Consider the following 18,737-nt stretch of genomic DNA (forward strand, 5'->3'; position numbering starts at 1 on the left):
AAACAGGCTTAATAAAGCCTAAAAAATAAAGCTCAGAGATGATGAAACTTGATCAAAGATTCTAGATCACAGAGGCCATTTATTGTTAAAAAGCAGCAGGATTAGAAAGTCTTCTCTTTTATCTCCATGAAGAAGAAAACACCAAATAAATCATCACACAAGTAAACTGTGACAAATATAAATAAACGGACAATTTGTGAAATAATTAAAGAACTTTATTAAATTCATTGCATACATTATTATGTTATTTCATCATACATTTTCACAACATTACTTTGATATTTTTTATGCAATTATAAACTAATTTTTAATTAAAAATGTAAAAGTCTGGTTTTATTTCATTCATTCATTCATTGTTGAGACTTTATGAATATGTGTAATCTAATCTTATTAATCTTATCGATGAAATGTCAGAAAATAGTGAAAAATCTCTGTTATTAATGTTATAAATCCCCACAGCACACACACACACACACACATGAATTCAAATGTCTTGTTATAATAAACCAACACGTTTAAATATGAGTAAATATAAGTTTATGACCATAATGACAAAGAAAACATTAAATATTCATAATTGAAAAGCCAGAAGTGTTTGGCATGTTTTGATGCGATATATTAACTCAAATGAAGAAAGATGTTTTTACTCATGATTCCACACAACATTAAAGTTTAAAGGTGGATTTTGACTGGAGTTGATTCCATCAGATCTCATTTATATTACAGTTTTTATTACAACCGCTATGACTCGTTTGTCAGAAGCTTCAAAACTTTTTCTAAACTGTTGACTATAAAAACTTGTCAAATGACTAAAATGATTTTATTTGATTATAAAAACTTGTCAAATGACTAAAATGATTTTATTTGATGATAAAAACATGTCAAATGACTAAAATGATGATATTTGACTATAAAAACGTGTCAAATGACTAAAATGATGATATTTGATGATAAAAACGTGTCAAATGACTAAAATGATTTTATTTGATTATAAAAACTTGTCAAATGACTAAAATGATTATATTTGACTATAAAAACGTGTCAAATGACTAAAATGATGATATTTGACTATAAAAACGTGTCAAATGACTAAAATGATGATATTTGACTATAAAAACGTGTCAAATGACTAAAATGATGATATTTGATGATAAAAACGTGTCAAATGACTAAAATGATTTTATTTGATGATAAAAACTTGTCAAATGACTAAAATGATGATATTTGATGATAAAAACGTGTCAAATGACTAAAATGATGATATTTGACTATAAAAACGTGTCAAATGACTAAAATGATGATATTTGATGATAAAAACGTGTCAAATGACTAAAATGATTTTATTTGATGATAAAAACTTGTCAAATGACTAAAATGATGATATTTGATGATAAAAACGTGTCAAATGACTAAAATGATGATATTTGATTATAAAAACTTGTAAAATGACTAAAATGATTTTATTTGATTATAAAAACTTGTAAAATGACTAAAATGATTTTATTTGATGATAAAAACGTGTCAAATGACTAAAATGATGATATTTGATGATAAAAACGTGTCAAATGACTAAAATGATTTTATTTGATGATAAAAACGTGTCAAATGACTAAAATGATTTTATTTGATGATAAAAACTTGTCAAATGACTAAAATGATTATATTTGATGATAAAAACGTGTCAAATGACTAAAATTATTATATTTGATGATAAAAACGTGTCAAATGACTAAAATGATGATATTTGATGATAAAAACGTGTCAAATGACTAAAATGATTTTATTTGATGATAAAAACTTGTCAAATGACTAAAATGATTTAATTTGATTATAAAAACGTGTCAAATGACTAAAATGATGATATTTGATGATAAAAACGTGTCAAATGACTAAAATGATGATATTTGATGATAAAAACGTGTCAAATGACTAAAATGATTATATTTGATGATAAAAACGTGTCAAATGACTAAAATGATTTTATTTGATGATAAAAACTTGTCAAATGACTAAAATGATGATATTTGATGATAAAAACGTGTCAAATGACTAAAATGATGATATTTGATGATAAAAACGTGTCAAATGACTAAAATGATGATATGTGATGATAAAAACGTGTCAAATGACTAAAATGATTTTATTTGATGATAAAAACGTGTCAAATGACTAAAATGATTTTATTTGATGATAAAAACGTGTCAAATGACTAAAATGATGATATTTGATGATAAAAACGTGTCAAATGACTAAAATGATGATATTTGATGATAAAAACGTGTCAAATGACTAAAATGATGCTATGTGATGATAAAATGCAGCGAGTGGATGAATCAGCTGATTATTGTCACACATCACACAAAGACTCTGAGGAAAGAAAGAGACTTTTGTCAGATTAACAGCAAATGTAAATTAGAACTCGTCCTTCCTGCTCTTCTTCTTCTTCTCCTCCTTGTGGAAGGCTTTTCCATCTGCCTGCTTCCTAAAGCTCAGTTTGACGTCGTCATTCACCCCCTGGTCCCTCAGCTTCTGTTTGATCTGACAAACATTATTAGTCACTCAGAGAGATTACATTCTGCTTTCTTCTTTACATTTCATCCTCTGGAAACTTCTTTGTTTCCTCACATGCTAGTTGCTGACTTTCCCTGTTTCTTCTCCTGTAAACTCTCGGGCTTTTCTCACATTGCTCCATTGTATTTGGACATTTTCTTGGTGATAGAAGTTTATTCTTATTAAAGTTTATTATTCTAAATGTCTCTTTATCTGTTTCTTTTACTGCTTTAATGTGAATTCACTCTCTGAGGGTCAATAAAGTTTCATCTTGATGCTAATAAACACTCATTTGTTTGCTGGGTTTTTGCATCAAATGTGAGTAAAAAGCAGATTTACCTGCTTCAGCATTGCCTCCATCACAGCAGGGTCGTTGGGGTCCACAGAGCTGCTCACCCTCAGTCTGAACACTTGCTTTGAACTTGTTGGGACGTCTAGAAAGAGACGATCAAACATGATGAGTTGAGAGATTTCTGCTCTGATAATAATCAGCATCCTGTTGATAGAAAGTGTCCTCAGTTAGTTTAGTCCTGCCTGTGGTCAGTTTAGAGCTATACTGCAGGCCGCCACCAGGGGGCGTTCAGGGCTTTATCAGTCAGGTAGAAGCAGTTACTTCCTCCATCTGTTCATATTCTCACATTGAAGTCAACACAAACTGATGATCTGCAGTTGGTCACTGCACATTAACACCAACATCCTGAGAGTTCACATTTAGTGTCCAGAAATGTGTTTTATTGTCTCATTGATGCTAAAGTAAACCTAAATCTGATATAAATACTGTTTGAATCAGTGGTTACCACTCACCTGGACCGGAGCAGATGAATGGATACTTATAGTCACAGTTCTCGTCCCTCCATCTTCCAGAGAACCTGAAATATGCTGCTGCACAATCCTGATTCCTCCCCCCGCTGTTATCAGGTTGACCTGGCATCCAGTATCTGAACGAGGAGCTGCTTCCATCGGACCACTTCCAGGAGTCTCTGAAAAGGCCGATCCAGGCTACTCCTCCTGGACTCAGCTCCTGGACCTTCTGGTTCTCTGCCTGGTTCCTCACACTGGCCAGGTCTGTGTGGTGTTCTCTGCAGTAGCTCTGGGCCTCGGTCCAGGTCATGAGGTTGTTAATGAAGACAAAAGTCACATCCAGCCCTGAACATAGAGCAGAGAGAAAAGCTGTGCAGAGGCAACATAACACACAACACTGATGCAAACTTTATATCTGAGTTTTTCTGCGTCTGAATGTTTTTCTCAGCAGTCTGATGTTTCTTAATGAATGTGAGCATGAAGCTGAAGTCACCGTGGAGCTGTGTGCATATCAACTCCTTCTCTTGCAGCCCTGTTGACTGAGACAGTGACGTGGGATAAAGCTGTTAATGATGGAGCTCTTTATAGAAACAGAGAAATGAAGGCAGGACTCATCTGCTTTAAATGAGCTTCATGTAACTGGAGACAGAGAGGCAAAGAGCAGCAGAGAAGGGGAGAGGTCAACAAGCTCACCTGCTCTGTTTTACCTTCACTCATCAATATTCTCACCTCTCACATCACAGCACACCGCCTGATGGGGGAATGTGCAGATGTTATCGTACCATAGTCCATCAGACCCCATCACTGTGCATTGTTGAGCACCTCCATCATTGTCTGGTTGTCCATCAGCCCATCCTCTGAACTCCTCCTCTCCTGGTCCGTAGAAGCTTGTGTCTGACAGTGACCACTTCAGGCTCATGTCACCATCATCATACAGTCCGATCCAGGCGATCTGAAACACATATTTGCATTAATAATAATATTCATGTGTCCATATGAAGAGTGAAACAGGTTGTGCTTCCTGTAATAATTGCTGCTGTTTATACTGGACATTAAGAGATCTCTTATAATACACGTTCAATAGGGAACTAAATCCTTCGTCCTCCTTCAGAGTAGAAAAACAAAAAGATTTAAAAGTTTGTGTGAAGTTTCACGTCTCAGACTGTAAAACTTTAAACCCACGTGTCACTGACATGATGTCAGAAACATGTTGAAAGTGAACTCACATAGGAAACTCCTGCTGTTTCTGCCGTTTTCTTCAGGATCTCAGCTTCCTCCATGCTGTCTACAGTGGCCAGGTCTGTGTATTTCTCTCTGCAGTAACTTTGTGCTTCAGTAAAAGTCTTCTGTTCATTAATGGCATGGTACTGACGTCCAGCACACAGGCCTGTAGAGACACACATGCACACTGATCACATTCATGCTGTAAATCACTTTTGATACATCTTCACTTTGTAACTTTAATATAAAAATGTTTGAGATGGAATCTACTTATTTTGATCACATTAAATATAATCTTTATGTGTCTGTAATTCTAAATCAAGAGAATTTTGAATGAATCCAACACAATAGAATTAGTCCGTTTTTAATTGACAGGCACTTCCTGTTAAGTTATTAACTCAACTTGTAACGTAGTTAGATTTCATTAATAATATTGCGATCTGCAATCTGTTGCCTCAATTTTATTGAGTAGCTATTGTTTATCTTTTTTTTTTTACAGTGTATGGAACTCGTCATAAATAAAGAGGATAAACTCTTGCTATTAATATCTGTTGCATGAATCCACAACAGGATAAATTCCGCATTAATTGAATCCATAAAGATGAACTTTATGTTGTCTGTTTCAGTGGCAGCAGCAGTTTTTTTCTTCCTCTCTGACAGACAGATAGACATGTTTCTCTGTCACCATGCTGATATTGATTTGAAGGGAAGACGGCTGTAAAATGTCAACGCTGTAGTCAATCACAACGTGTTCATCAAAACTATTTCATTAGAATTTAAAATATTGTGGCCTCATAAATCAGCTCTAATAATAAGGTGAAACTAGTGAGCTCCCTTTGAGGACGAGTTTAAAAAGAGTTATTCTGAGGGGAGTGGACAATGAGACTGCGGCCAAGTGAGCCGTCATTCGCTTCTCCGGAGTCAAGCCAGCCGTCTCTATATAATGTAGTGCGCCCGTATTGTGATATTTACGGTAAATTCACTGAAACCGCTCCAAGCGAGCTGATATGAAGGATAAACACTTTATTGTCATTCTTTATCACCTTTTTTCAGTATAAAACTCTGACCAGCAGAGAGGAGATGAAGTATTAACGTTACATGAACAGTTACATGTACAGTAAAATATTACATTATATTTTTAAAAAATCATAAAAATTAAACTGTCTGTTTCCAGTCACTAATTTCACTGCAGGTCCATTCTACAGGACTGCAGGTATATCCTCACACATTTACAGGACTTTTCACTGTAAAAATTCATTAAAAAATGCACTTCAATATTTACTGTACATTAAAAATTTTACATTAAAAATTAATTAAAATTAAACTGTCTGTTTCCAGTCACTAATTTCACTGCAGGTTCATCCTATGGCACCTAAGGTATATTATCACAAAATTACAGCACTTTTCACTGTGGAAATTCATAATAAAATGCACTTCAACTAACTGTACAGTAAAATATTACTTTATATTTTTAAAAATTCATAAAAATTAAACTGTCTGTTTCCAGTCAATAATTTCACTGCAGGTTCATTCTATGGCACCTAAGGTATATTATCACAAAATTACAGCACTTTTCACTGAGGAAATTCATAATAAAATGCACTGCAATATTTATTTACTTCACTATATTTATGAATTTCCTCAGTGAAAAGTCCTGTAGATGTGTGAGGATATACCTGCAGTCCTGTAGAATGAACCTGCAGTGAAATTAGTGACTGGAAACAGACAGTTTAATTTTTATGATTTAAAAAAATATATAATGTAATATTTTACTGTACAGTTAATATTCAAATGCATTTCATTATGAATTTCCACAGTGAAAATTCCTGTAAGTTTGTGAGAATAAAACTGAAGTCATGTAGAATGAACCTGCGGTGGAATTAGTGACTGGAAACAGTCAACTACAGTTTGATTTTAATTAATTTTAATATAATGTAATATTTTACTGTACAGTCTATATATAAAGGCGTTTTACAAAATAAATTGAACAGTTCTGTGAATATCATGCAAGTAATCGTATTTCCATATTTATTCATTTATTCCATCTCCTCTCTGCTGGTAACAGTTTTATACTGAAAAAAGGTGATAAAGAATGACAATAAAGTGTTTATCCTTCATATCAGCTCGCTTGGAGCGGTTTCAGTGAATTTACCGTAAATATCACAATACGGGAGCACTACATTATATAGAGACGGCTGGCTTTTTTGAACAAGAGTCTCTAGAGGGGTCTGAATAGTCTAATATAGCTAAAGTCAAAGTGAAAAAAGTCAAAGTCTATTTATTTATAGAGCACATTTAAAAACAACCTCAGTGGACCAAAGTGCTGTACAGTTATTAAAATAGAATAAAATCATACACAAATATAGTAATAAATAAAAACAATGAAATACTAAAAACAGTAAAACAATAAAATAGTAATAAAAACTCAATCCAAAAACAGAGTTAGAGGTAGAAAAGAAAAATAAAAGGGTCAAAAAGTTTTAAAAAGCCAAGGATTCTTGCCTCGCTGGGACTGAACGCCACTTTGTATAACAAAGTGTTTTGCCTGAGGGCTCCGCACGGCAACAAAAAATGAGTGAGTTTAACCCTCTGGACTCCATCTATTTATTGAAAATACACATATTTTATGTACAGTATAACTATTTATATATGATATGTAGACAAGCTGAGAAAGCCAGTTAAGTGAAATCACAGGAGTTTTCACAGTGTCACATTTATGTTTCTAGAACATTTTTAAAATGTGAATTTTCTTTCTACAATGAAAACTTTTACTATTTTTTAATTTACATGCAAATAGACTGTTTTATAGTTTTATTATTTATTATTTTTTGTGCTGTTTTTGTGTGTATAAATGGTTTTTAAAAATGGTACATTTCCATAGAAAGCTGTGTCTTTTGTTTGTATTTTGGGTTCTGGCAGCTTTATACTTTGTTAATTAAAATAAAATAAATAATGTAACTGAAGGGCATCATAAAAGAGTTGTGATGCATCAATGTAGTGTGAATCTAAAAGAAGAGAAAGACTTACCTGGTGCAGACATGAGGAGAAGAAAAATCATCAGCATCTTGTTGTCTCTCTGACTCTTCAGACTGGCTGCTGCTGCTGGAACTAACGGACAATGAACAGCAGCTCAGTGTTACACCAACATCGTGTCAGTCACACACGCAGCAATCCTTTGCATATTCGGGAAACATCAGGTATAATTACATAAACAAATATGATCCCTTTGTTTCCACATAAGATCAAAACAAGATAAGAGATGACAAGCTGTGGCGGTACCTGGACGGCAGAGAGAGAGAGAGAGAGGGAGGATTAAAATGAAATACTTTTAGGTTTTGGGGATCAACTTTAACGTAGATCAGCTCTTTTTATTTTGGGTATACTTGCTGATAATATGACACATAAAGATTAATGTTCTTTCCTGAGAATGTAGCTTTTAATAAGAATAACAATGATAAGAGTTTCATTATGAAAGAAAGAAAGATGGAATGGATGGATAGAAAGAATGGAAATGAACTGAATTTGTTACTTTGAGCACTTTTAAATCCAAACTAAGAGTTATTGAGGCCAATTCCATAACATGCACTAGTTTCTCATGATGTGTTTAAGGTCTGTATGTTCTGTAAATATGTAACTGTATTCTGTGTTTGTGCCTCTTGGCCAGGGCTCCCTTAAAGAAAAAGAGCTTCTTCATCTCAATGGGATATTCCCTGGTTAAATAAAGGTTAAATAAAAATAAAATAAAAAAATGAATTACTTTATTAATCCCACAATGGGGAAATTCAGACTCTGCATTTAACCATCCTTTTGACACACAAGTGAACACAGCATGCAGCATCCGGAGCACCCGGGGAGCTGCGTGGGGGGTTAGGAGCCTTGCTCAGAAACATGACCTGCTGGATCTGCTCCCTCTCTATGCAGCATCCAGACCCCTTAGGTCCTCTGGAACTGGCTTGTTGCATGTCCCAAGAACAAGAACTAAGCAGGTGAGGCAGCTTTTAGTTATTCTGCTCCTCACCTGGAACAATCTACCTGTAGATGTGAGGTCAGCTCCTTTAAATCAGGACTAAAAACACTATAGTTTACTGCAGCGTATCTTAACTTTAACACTTATCTGCTCGACTCTACCGCCCTTACTTTTTAACTAGGCAATGTCTGACTTGTGCTTTTTATTATTTTATGTCATTTCTTATCCTGCTGTATCTAATTAGGGCCTCGGGGCAATCGCACCCAGCACTGGTCCCATACAGCAATATCTGTAGGGACCAGTATATTATCTAGTATATTATGTGACAGGTCAAGTTTCCACATGTCTGTCCTGTGTGTGTGTGTGTGTGTGTGTGTGTGTGTGTGTGTGTGTGTGTGTGTGTGTGTGGCCAGGTGGCGTCCACCAATCAGAGCAGAGAAATCAACCACAGCTGTTCCTGTGACTTTTGATGCCACTGAGAGAGAAAGTAGTTCCTTTAATTGAACCAACTTCACTTTGAGCATCTTGTGTTCTTCTTCTGAACGTCTACATGTGTTTTGTGAAGGTCATTTATAAAGTGCTCCATTATAAAGTGAGTCTTTAGTTCCCAGTCCAGTCCCGATGCACCTGAGTTTCCTGTTCCTGCTCAGGGCCTCAGTCAGCTTGGTTCTCAGGATCTCCTTTTCATATAATATATATACATGTAATATTCACTGAAAATCTGTTTACACAGATCTGAGAGGAGAGGACAGGAGAGGCTATATAATATCTCCTTTTCACTAAGTTTCCTGCTCTGAAATAGATCTGGGGGACAAAACCCCAGTCTGATAATAACTTCATTAGAATGCAATGATTAGTTCCCTTCCCTTCCCTTTACCTTTATATAGAAAGTCCAGTCTAGCAGATTTGCAATATGATACATTGTAATTGTTTCATATGTCAAAGTTAGATAGAATAGTTACAAAGGAAAGCTTTCTTCTGATCCTCCGTTAGTTCATCAAAAACCTCCCAGAACATCTGTATGGTGGGGTGTGGTGGGCTGGTTTGGTCCTCCCCCTCATAATCTGTGTTCTAGTGAAACACACAGTTACAATTACTAGAGTTTTAGAATCATCTGTCATGTTAAAATGAAGCACAATATGCAATAAATCAGTTGGAGTTTCAGAGAAAGACCTTCTTCTGGACTGTAGCCAATAACCTGAGCAATGAAGGATAATCAATTATCTACAGTAAAACTGGTAGCTATTTCTAGTTTTTTGGTGAAGTGTTTCTGGGACTGGGACTCTACTGCACAATCTTCAGGCCTAGTAGGCCTCCATCACCAAACAATGCCACCTAAAGCTTCCAATCACAACACGGAGGAAGATGTTTCCATGGCTCAAATGTGTGAATTACTGGATCAGCAAAAGGACTTTTACAGAACTTTGCTTGAACAACAAGAAAAAAGCTTCAAATCTTGTGTACAGATCATAGTTGACTCCTCTAATAAGAGGATAGATGATCTGTCAAAGCAAGTTTTTGATTTCAAGGTGAGTCTGGAAATGACCCAAAAGGAATTTGATGATGTTAAAATCTCTTGTGGCACTTTGTCCAAGAACTGTAATGAAACCAGAACCGACTTGGACACAATTTGTAAAAGTTTGATTTCAGTGTCAGACAAGACTGAAGACAAGACGGCATAATATTGTTGTGGACGGCGTCAAAGAGTCTGTGAAAGAAAAGGTGTCTGAATCTGAAGAAAAAGTGAGAAAACTATTTGGTGAAAAATGACAACTGGATCACTTGAACATGGAGCTGGACTGGGCTCACAGGACTGGGAAGCCGGGAACAGCATCAGAAAGCCCAGAGCCATTGTGGTCAGATTCCTGCGGCTGAAGGACAAACTAAAGATCAAACCTGAAGGGCTCCGGCTTCTTCATCAAGGAGGATTTTCCTGAAAGCGTCCGACAGAGAAGGAAAGATCTCCTCCTGCAATGAAGGAGCTGGAGAGAGAGCTGACGTTGCATATTTGAGATATGAAAACTTATTGTCCATCCACCTGCTCACAACCCTCCACAACAAAGGAGGGCCAACCCCTAGTGGTGCCCACCATGCCTCATTATACACGACTCTGGTTTTAATGACATATCCACACTACATCACATTTACACTGTATGGACCACTGCAACACATCTCATCCTCATCACCAGATTTTGAAGCCTTTTGATTCCTCTGCAACTGACTCTTACCAGTTTGATGTTGACCCTGATATACATTTTTTTTGTCATTAGAGGTCACGAACCTTTGCAGGTTTTATGATGAAACTCAGTTTAATGACTTATTTCTTTCTGTGCCTTCTAATATATTTTCCACTCTTCACTTGAATATCAGAAGTCTTCCTTGCAACTATGACAAATGTATTCATTATTTATCCTTACTCAAACATCATTTCTCTGTTATTGCTTCATCTGAAACATGGCTTACAGAAGATTCTAGAGAAATATTTAAATTACCAAATGACAATTCAGTTCACTACTGTTAGGTGCCGGAGGACTGTTTGTGTGTGTTTCTGCCTCTCCTCCTCCTTTCTGTGTCATTCCAGGTGCTAACCAGCTGATTGGATCCACCTGGAGAGCTGATTTCCACCTGTGGAGCCAATCAGAGGAGGTGTGTTGCTGAAATAGGAGCGTTCTGAGGATCACGGAGGCCATCTTGTTCTTGTGGTGTCTCTGGCTGTGTCCCAATGTCAAGGAAGGATGCTCAAACGGCTGGATTTGAAGGATGCCACGTCATCGACATCCGCCGAAGGACTGTCCCAATGTCGAGGATGCTCTGGAGGACAGAGTCCTTCTTTTGCCCAAATTCCAAGGATGCATGTGTGTATCCTCCGTGCGCTCCCATTACCCATAAAGCATTGCGCACACCGGTCTACCGGGAGATTTAAAAATGGCGAGCGTAGAAACAGCTACGCTAGCGGCGCAATATGCATTTAAATAAGTATTTACAGTTTACACTGAATGTTGTCACATAACTTACAAAACGTGTGTTCAAAGTCAAGCAAAAACATAAACATAAACAAATGCCAGAATATTTGTCTAAAGATAATAAACGTCATCTTGATACATTGCCGGTTAAGTTAATTAATGCCGTCTCAGTCGCTAAAGTTATTGTTTATTAATTTATATGTGTCCGATGATGATGTACTATGTGCAACTGTGCCATTCAGAAAGTTATACATTTCTTTATTGTGTTTACAGGGACCGAAAGTCCGCTATTATCCGTTATTGTTATTTATTAATAACTGTTATTGTACTGTACTGTAAAATAAAAAATAAAAAATCACAGAATATATTTCCATGATGAATTATGCGCCGCTGCATTCATGACACTAAGTAGCGGCCGAATTCAGCCAGGATCAGTTAAATATTCAGGTTTAATCCACTTTATGGTTTTTACTTGATAAATCGTGGAGATTCAACCTTAAAGCATCTTCTTCCATTTTCACAAATATGTGTCAGAGTGCTGATGCCAGAGACACATCCATGTCGTGAACTGATTTTGAAATTGCGGCGCTGAATTTATTTATTTATTTTTTATTAAACTGATAAGAACAGATACTACACTTGATCTTAGCCAAAGGTCCGAGAGCGGCGCTGAAGTTAAGCAGGACGTCCAATTACGCAATGACGCACAGCTGCATACTCCGAAGGCTGTCCCATTTGTGCGTTACACCAGTCAAAGGAAGGACTCTGGCCTCGCCTTCGGAGGACCCGACTCTGAAGGAAGGATCCTACCAAGGAAGGATCCTTGACATTGGGACACAGCTTATGTCTGTGAGACTGGTGTTTTGTGTGCTTGGATGTTTAAAGTTCGACTTGTTAGTGCTGTGTTGTTGTGGTGAGGTTGGGACTAGGTAAGTTGGGGTACCCTGTACATTTTGCATCACGTAGATTATTCTCTGTTACTCCATTAGTTTATTGGTTGGGCCACCCCCGTATTGTTCTGAAAGCCTTTTAGTAGAGAAGTTAGTTCGGCCTTTAGTTTGTTTGTTTTACTACACAGCTAGTTTAGATCGGCCTTCTTTTGTTATATTTGTTTCAACTTTCTTTTGGCACAATCACTGGTCCCATCCTCCCCCACCTTAGTGTGTCTTTGTTTGGGTTTTTGTAAAATAAATCGTCATTGTTCATATCACCTTTGACTTTGTCTAATTTTCTGATTGTTGTGTTATTGTCTGCTGGCTGGGTTTAGTCAGTGGACGTAACAACTACGTCAGAGAGAATAGATGAGGAGGTGGGCTGTCTCTGGTTCTTCTTGCTGACTATGAATTTAAAGTGAGGGATGATCTTTCCCTGAAGTCACCGAGGGCTGAGGGGGAATCTGGTTCTGTAGAGCTCTCTGGTGTCTTTGGTGGGAAAATGTTTTAGTTGGTGTTATTTATGGCCCACCTGACTCTATTGTCAAAGATTTTAATGACATTTTGTCCTGTTCTCTTGATTTGATAAACAAGGAGGAAAAACTTTGTTATATTTTAGGAGATTTCAATATAAAGCTCTTTAAAAATAATTTAGATACATTAACCACAGATTTTCTCAATATTCTTTATTCTAGTCACTTTTTCCCTCTTATTCATAAATCTACAAGAATAAAGGAAAATTCAGCAACTCTGATTGATAACATCCTAACAAACAACTTAAGTGAAGGAATGAAATCTGGGGTTTTGTATTTAGATTTGTCAGATCATTTCCCTATATTCCAATACTCTTTAATCAAGTCTAATAAAACTAAACAAATAAGAAAAAGTTGTACAAAAGAAATATGAGCAAGTCAAATATTTCTAAATTTAAAGATATGCTTGCCAGTATTTCATGGAATGATGTATATAAAGAAAAAAATGCTCATTTTGCATCTCAACATTGTATGAAAGTTATTAGCTTTAGTTCCAATGAATGTTTTCCAGTAGGCAGCTCTACTAGGAATCACAGTCAGGACTTTAGTAAGCCGGTTTACAGCTGATTTGCTGAAACTGCTGAAGAAAAAGAATAAACTGTACAGAACATATGTCTCAAGTCCTACACCCCTTACTCACAGTGTTTATACATCTTACAGAAATAAATATACTCACTCCATTAGATCTGCAAAAAAGAAATATTTTTGTGAAAAATTTAAGGTGTTCAAATGATACTAAAACCACATGGAAAGTTATAAATCAGCTGCTGCATAGAGAAAAAAAGACCTACCAGAGTTACCTTCAATCTTTTTAGATGGTGACAATTCTTTTAATAATTCCTTTGATATAGCTCAAAAATTCAATGATTTTTTTGTTAACATTGGATATGAATTAGCTAGTAAAGTTCCTGCTAGCAGTGGTAATCCACTGGATTTCATTACAGGAAACTATCCTTCTATTTCTTCCTTTAAGCCTCCTGATGTTCAAGAAATAAGTGACATTATTGATAACTAAAAACATCATCAGCTGGCCATGATGATATTTCTGCATCGCTTGTTAAACAGGTCAAGCCGTCAGTTTTGCAGCCGCTGGCTTACATTTTTTCTGTCTATGTCAACAGGCGTTGTACCAGAGGATTTAAAAGTCGCCAAAGTTATTCCTCTGTTTAAAGCGGACAATCCATGTTGTTTTAATAATTATAGACCCATTTCTATTTTGCCATGTTTTTCAAAAATATTAGAAAAAATCACATACAGAAGGATCCTTTCTCATATAGATTCTAATTCAATTCTTTACAAACATCAGTATGGTTTCCGGTTTTCCACTTATATGGCTTTGCTTCATTTGATTGACAAAGTTCCCTCTGCATTAGAAAATAATGAATTTATCTGTAGTACATTCATTGACTTGTCAAAAGCTTTTGATACAGTCAACCATCATATTTTATTGAAAAAACTGCTTAGATATGGTTTTCATGATGTTACATTTGAATGGTTAAAGAACGATGTCTCAAACAGAAGACAGTGTGTTTGTATTAATGGATGCTACTCCAACAAAGCTACATTACTTTGTGGGGTCCCACAGGGATCCATCCCACCAAACATTAGACGTCTGATAGACGTGCACATCATGTCTATATGGCGTCCGTCGGTCCAAGACCAATTCTGGACCACTTCACCACGTGCAAACTAGGTCTGCTATTTGGACGTCTGATCATGACCCCACTTGGACGTCAACATGCAGTTGAACATTTGAACGTCGGGCTAGGTCACTAAGACAGGTGCAGGGATTTGACATGATGTCATTTATTTATTTACATTATTATTATTATTATTATTATCATCATAATAGTAGTAGTAGTAGTAGTAGTAGTATGGACATGACGACATATTTTGTGATTAAACATTATTTTGGAATAAAAGTAATATTTTTGCTTGTTTACATTTTCCTGTTTTTCTTTTCTAAAATAGTGTTATTGTGTTTATTAGAACAATAAAGGTGTCTTGGGGGGGGGGGTGTTACAGTCAACGCCATTGTGATTGGCTGAGGCATTGCGTCATCAAGGTACGTCATAAGAGCCGGTGAGATTCAAATGTCCGCGTGGCTCTGAGCACCTTCCACCTCTACAGCAACACACAGCAACCCGGAAATCAGCGTCCACTACATTGGAGGTAAGTTCGGTCCGCCCATAGACCCATAAGGTAATTTAATGTTCATTTATGTATTTATAGCGTTTGCCGTTTTAGCTTTATTGTGTTAATATACCTCAAACCTGTTGTTGCTACAGTTAGCATTACATCTGCTAACGTTAGCTTTTGAACACGGCCGATTTTGTTTAATGTACAACGAAACCAGCGAAAAATAAATCCACGGAGTGAAGCGCCGGAGCCGTGGGCCGTTACACGACCGTTACCGGCAACAGGCCTCCGGTGTTAACGAGCAGGAGGGTTTTAGCAGCGGATGCTAACCGCTAACGCTAATCGAAGTTAGCATCGAGCTACCTCACAACAACGGCCGTCTTTCTTGTTACCGTCGAGGCTTTATTTCCAGCCGGTTGTGGCTCCGCGGCTCCAGCACTTATTTCTTCATTTGTCTTTATGTTCTTGCAGATGGAGTCATGCAGTTTGACAGTTTGGCCGCTGAGGAACAAATCAGGAGCTTCAGAGCATTTGAAGCATGCAGCCAAAGGAGCGGAGGGCTCCACAGCATCAGGTCTGATTCTGTCACACTGTTGTTTTACTGCTTCTACACTGTAGCTGCTGTCCTCGGTGTTTCTGCATCTTATCATCAATAATAATACTCATTTAAAAAAACACAAAGGGAATGTGTGTGTTAAAATATTAACCAGTTGTGTAAAAATAGAAAGAAAGGGCCAGATTTATTTTCATCATGTGAATTTGTGAAGTTTGACACAGAAAGAGATATATAAATAAATATATAGAGGTATATAGGGTTTATTGATAATATATATACAGTATATATTTTATATTGTTATATTTGTACATAGTCAATCAGGACTAACCCTATTTTTGAAGTACTTGTATTGTACCTTTATTTTTTTAACACGGTTTTTCTAACTTGAGGCTCATGCTGCCTGCTGTTTAGTAGCCTAGTAACTATTGTCAACTGACGTGTGCAATAAAAAATGGGTGAAAAAACAGTCCGGATTGGATTGTGATTGATTATTAATGTGACTGTAGAATCGTGTCCAGAAGGTAGGAACCTGTTTTCCTGTACCAGCTCATTTTACTGTAGCCTCATTTGGTTATGCATTGGAACTAAAGCAGTACAGTAAAAATAAGTCTAAAATGAGTTATAATTTGACGTAGAAAAGACGTCCACAACGACCATATTTGGACTAGAAATAGCTCCTGCACGGCGGTACTGTGGACGTCAAGTATCCGTTGAAAGAAAGACGTCTGGAGGGACAGTCTGCACCTTGAGGGGACCAAAACTAGACGTGCAACAAGGACTTGGAAAAGACGTGGTTTGGACGTCTCTTGGGATTCAGTGGGATTCTTGGACCATTATTATTTCTTATTTATATTAATGATTTATCAAATGTCTCAAATATTCTTTATCCAATAATGTTTGCAGATGATACAACTCTAGTTCATTCTCACTCAAATTTTAGTTCTCTGATTAAAAATGTTAATGTTTGTTTAACTTCATATACTACATGGTTCAAATTAAATAAATTATCTCTGAATATAAAAAAATCTAACTATATAATATTTTGTGGCAAAAAATCATACTCTAGAGCAGCGGTTCCCAAACTTTTTCAGCCGTGCCCCCCTTCTATGTCCCAACCGGGTTGACCCCCCCCAATCCCCCACACCTTCAAAAAAAACAAAATGCAATAAGAGTTTTTATAGCCATATTAAAGGTGGAGGATGATGACAGGCTCAGGATCAGAGGCAGAAAGCAGATCAGTTGGGACAAATGTTATCATATTTTGAGCTGCGTTGAACAAAAATTGCAGCAAATTTAAATGAGCGTGGAGCTAAAACACAACCCGTCATTATAAGATCAACAACAACCAAAAATAGATGCAAAAATGACCAAAGATGACACAAAATTATCAAAATAGACACAAATTGACCAAAAATACATGTAAAAATTACCAAACAACCAAAAAATAGATGCAAAAATGACCAAAGATGACACAAAATTATCAAAATAGACACAAATTGACCAAAAATACATGTAAAAATTACCAAACAACCAAAAAATAGATGCAAAAATTACCAAAGATGACACAAAGTTATCCAAATAGACACAAATTGACCAAAAATACATGTAAAAATTACCAAACAACCAAAAAATAGATGCAAAAATGACCAAAGATGACACAAAATTATCAAAATAGACACAAATTGACCAAAAATACATGTAAAAATTACCAAACAACCAAAAAATAGATGCAAAAATCACCAAAGATGACACAAAATTATCCAAATAGACACAAATTGACCAAAAATACATGTAAAAATTACCAAACAACCAAAAAATAGATGCAAAAATGACCAAAGATGACACAAAATTATCAAAATAGACACAAATTGACCAAAAATACATGTAAAAATTACCAAACAACCAAAAAATAGATGCAAAAATGACCAAAGATGACACAAAGTTATCCAAATAGACACAAATTGACCAAAAATACATGTAAAAATTACCAAACAACCAAAAAATAGATGCAAAAATGACCAAAGATGACACAAAATAATCAAAATAGACACAAATTGACCAAAAATACATGTAAAAATTACCAAACAACCAAAAAATAGATGCAAAAATGACCAAAGATGACACAAAGTTATCCAAATAGACACAAATTGACCAAAAATACATGTAAAAATTACCAAACAACCAAAAAATAGATGCAAAAATGACCAAAGATGACACAAAATTATCAAAATAGACACAAATTGACCAAAAATACATGTAAAAATTACCAAACAACCAAAAAATAGATGCAAAAATGACCAAAGATGACACAAAATTATCAAAATAGACACAAATTGACCAAAAATACATGTAAAAATTACCAAACAACCAAAAAATAGATGCAAAAATGACCAAAGATGACACAAAATTATCAAAATAGACACAAATTGACCAAAAATACATGTAAAAATTACCAAACAACCAAAAAATAGATGCAAAAATGACCAAAGATGACACAAAATTATCAAAATAGACACAAATTGACCAAAAATACATGTAAAAATTACCAAACAACCAAAAAATAGATGCAAAAATGACCAAAGATGACACAAAGTTATCAAAATAGACACAAATTGACCAAAAATACATGTAAAAATTACCAAACAACCAAAAAATAGATGCAAAAATGACCAAAGATGACACAAAATTATCAAAATAGACACAAATTGACCAAAAATACATGTAAAAATTACCAAACAACCAAAAAATAGATGCAAAAATGACCAAAGATGACACAAAATTATCAAAATAGACACAAATTGACCAAAAATACATGTAAAAATTACCAAACAACCAAAAAATAGATGCAAAAATGACCAAAGATGACACAAAATTATCAAAATAGACACAAATTGACCAAAAATACATGTAAAAATTACCAAACAACCAAAAAATAGATGCAAAAATGACCAAAGATGACACAAAGTTATCCAAATAGACACAAATTGACCAAAAATACATGTAAAAATTACCAAACAACCAAAAAATAGATGCAAAAATGACCAAAGATGACACAAAATAATCAAAATAGACACA

General features: G+C 35.5%; 1 non-coding gene across 1 annotated transcript; it reads right to left on the minus strand.

Annotated features, from left to right (window-relative positions):
* Window positions 1-11,986: 11,986 nt before the first annotated feature.
* On the minus strand, window positions 11,987-12,173 carry LOC131993027 (U2 spliceosomal RNA). The gene has a single exon (XR_009396276.1). It is a non-coding gene; the product is annotated as a U2 spliceosomal RNA (small nuclear RNA).
* Between the last annotated feature and the right edge of the window lie 6,564 nt (window positions 12,174-18,737).

The sequence above is a fragment of the Centropristis striata genome, chromosome 19 (genome assembly GCF_030273125.1).
Source record: "Centropristis striata isolate RG_2023a ecotype Rhode Island chromosome 19, C.striata_1.0, whole genome shotgun sequence".
In the NCBI taxonomy this organism is placed as follows: Eukaryota; Metazoa; Chordata; class Actinopteri; order Perciformes; family Serranidae; genus Centropristis; species Centropristis striata.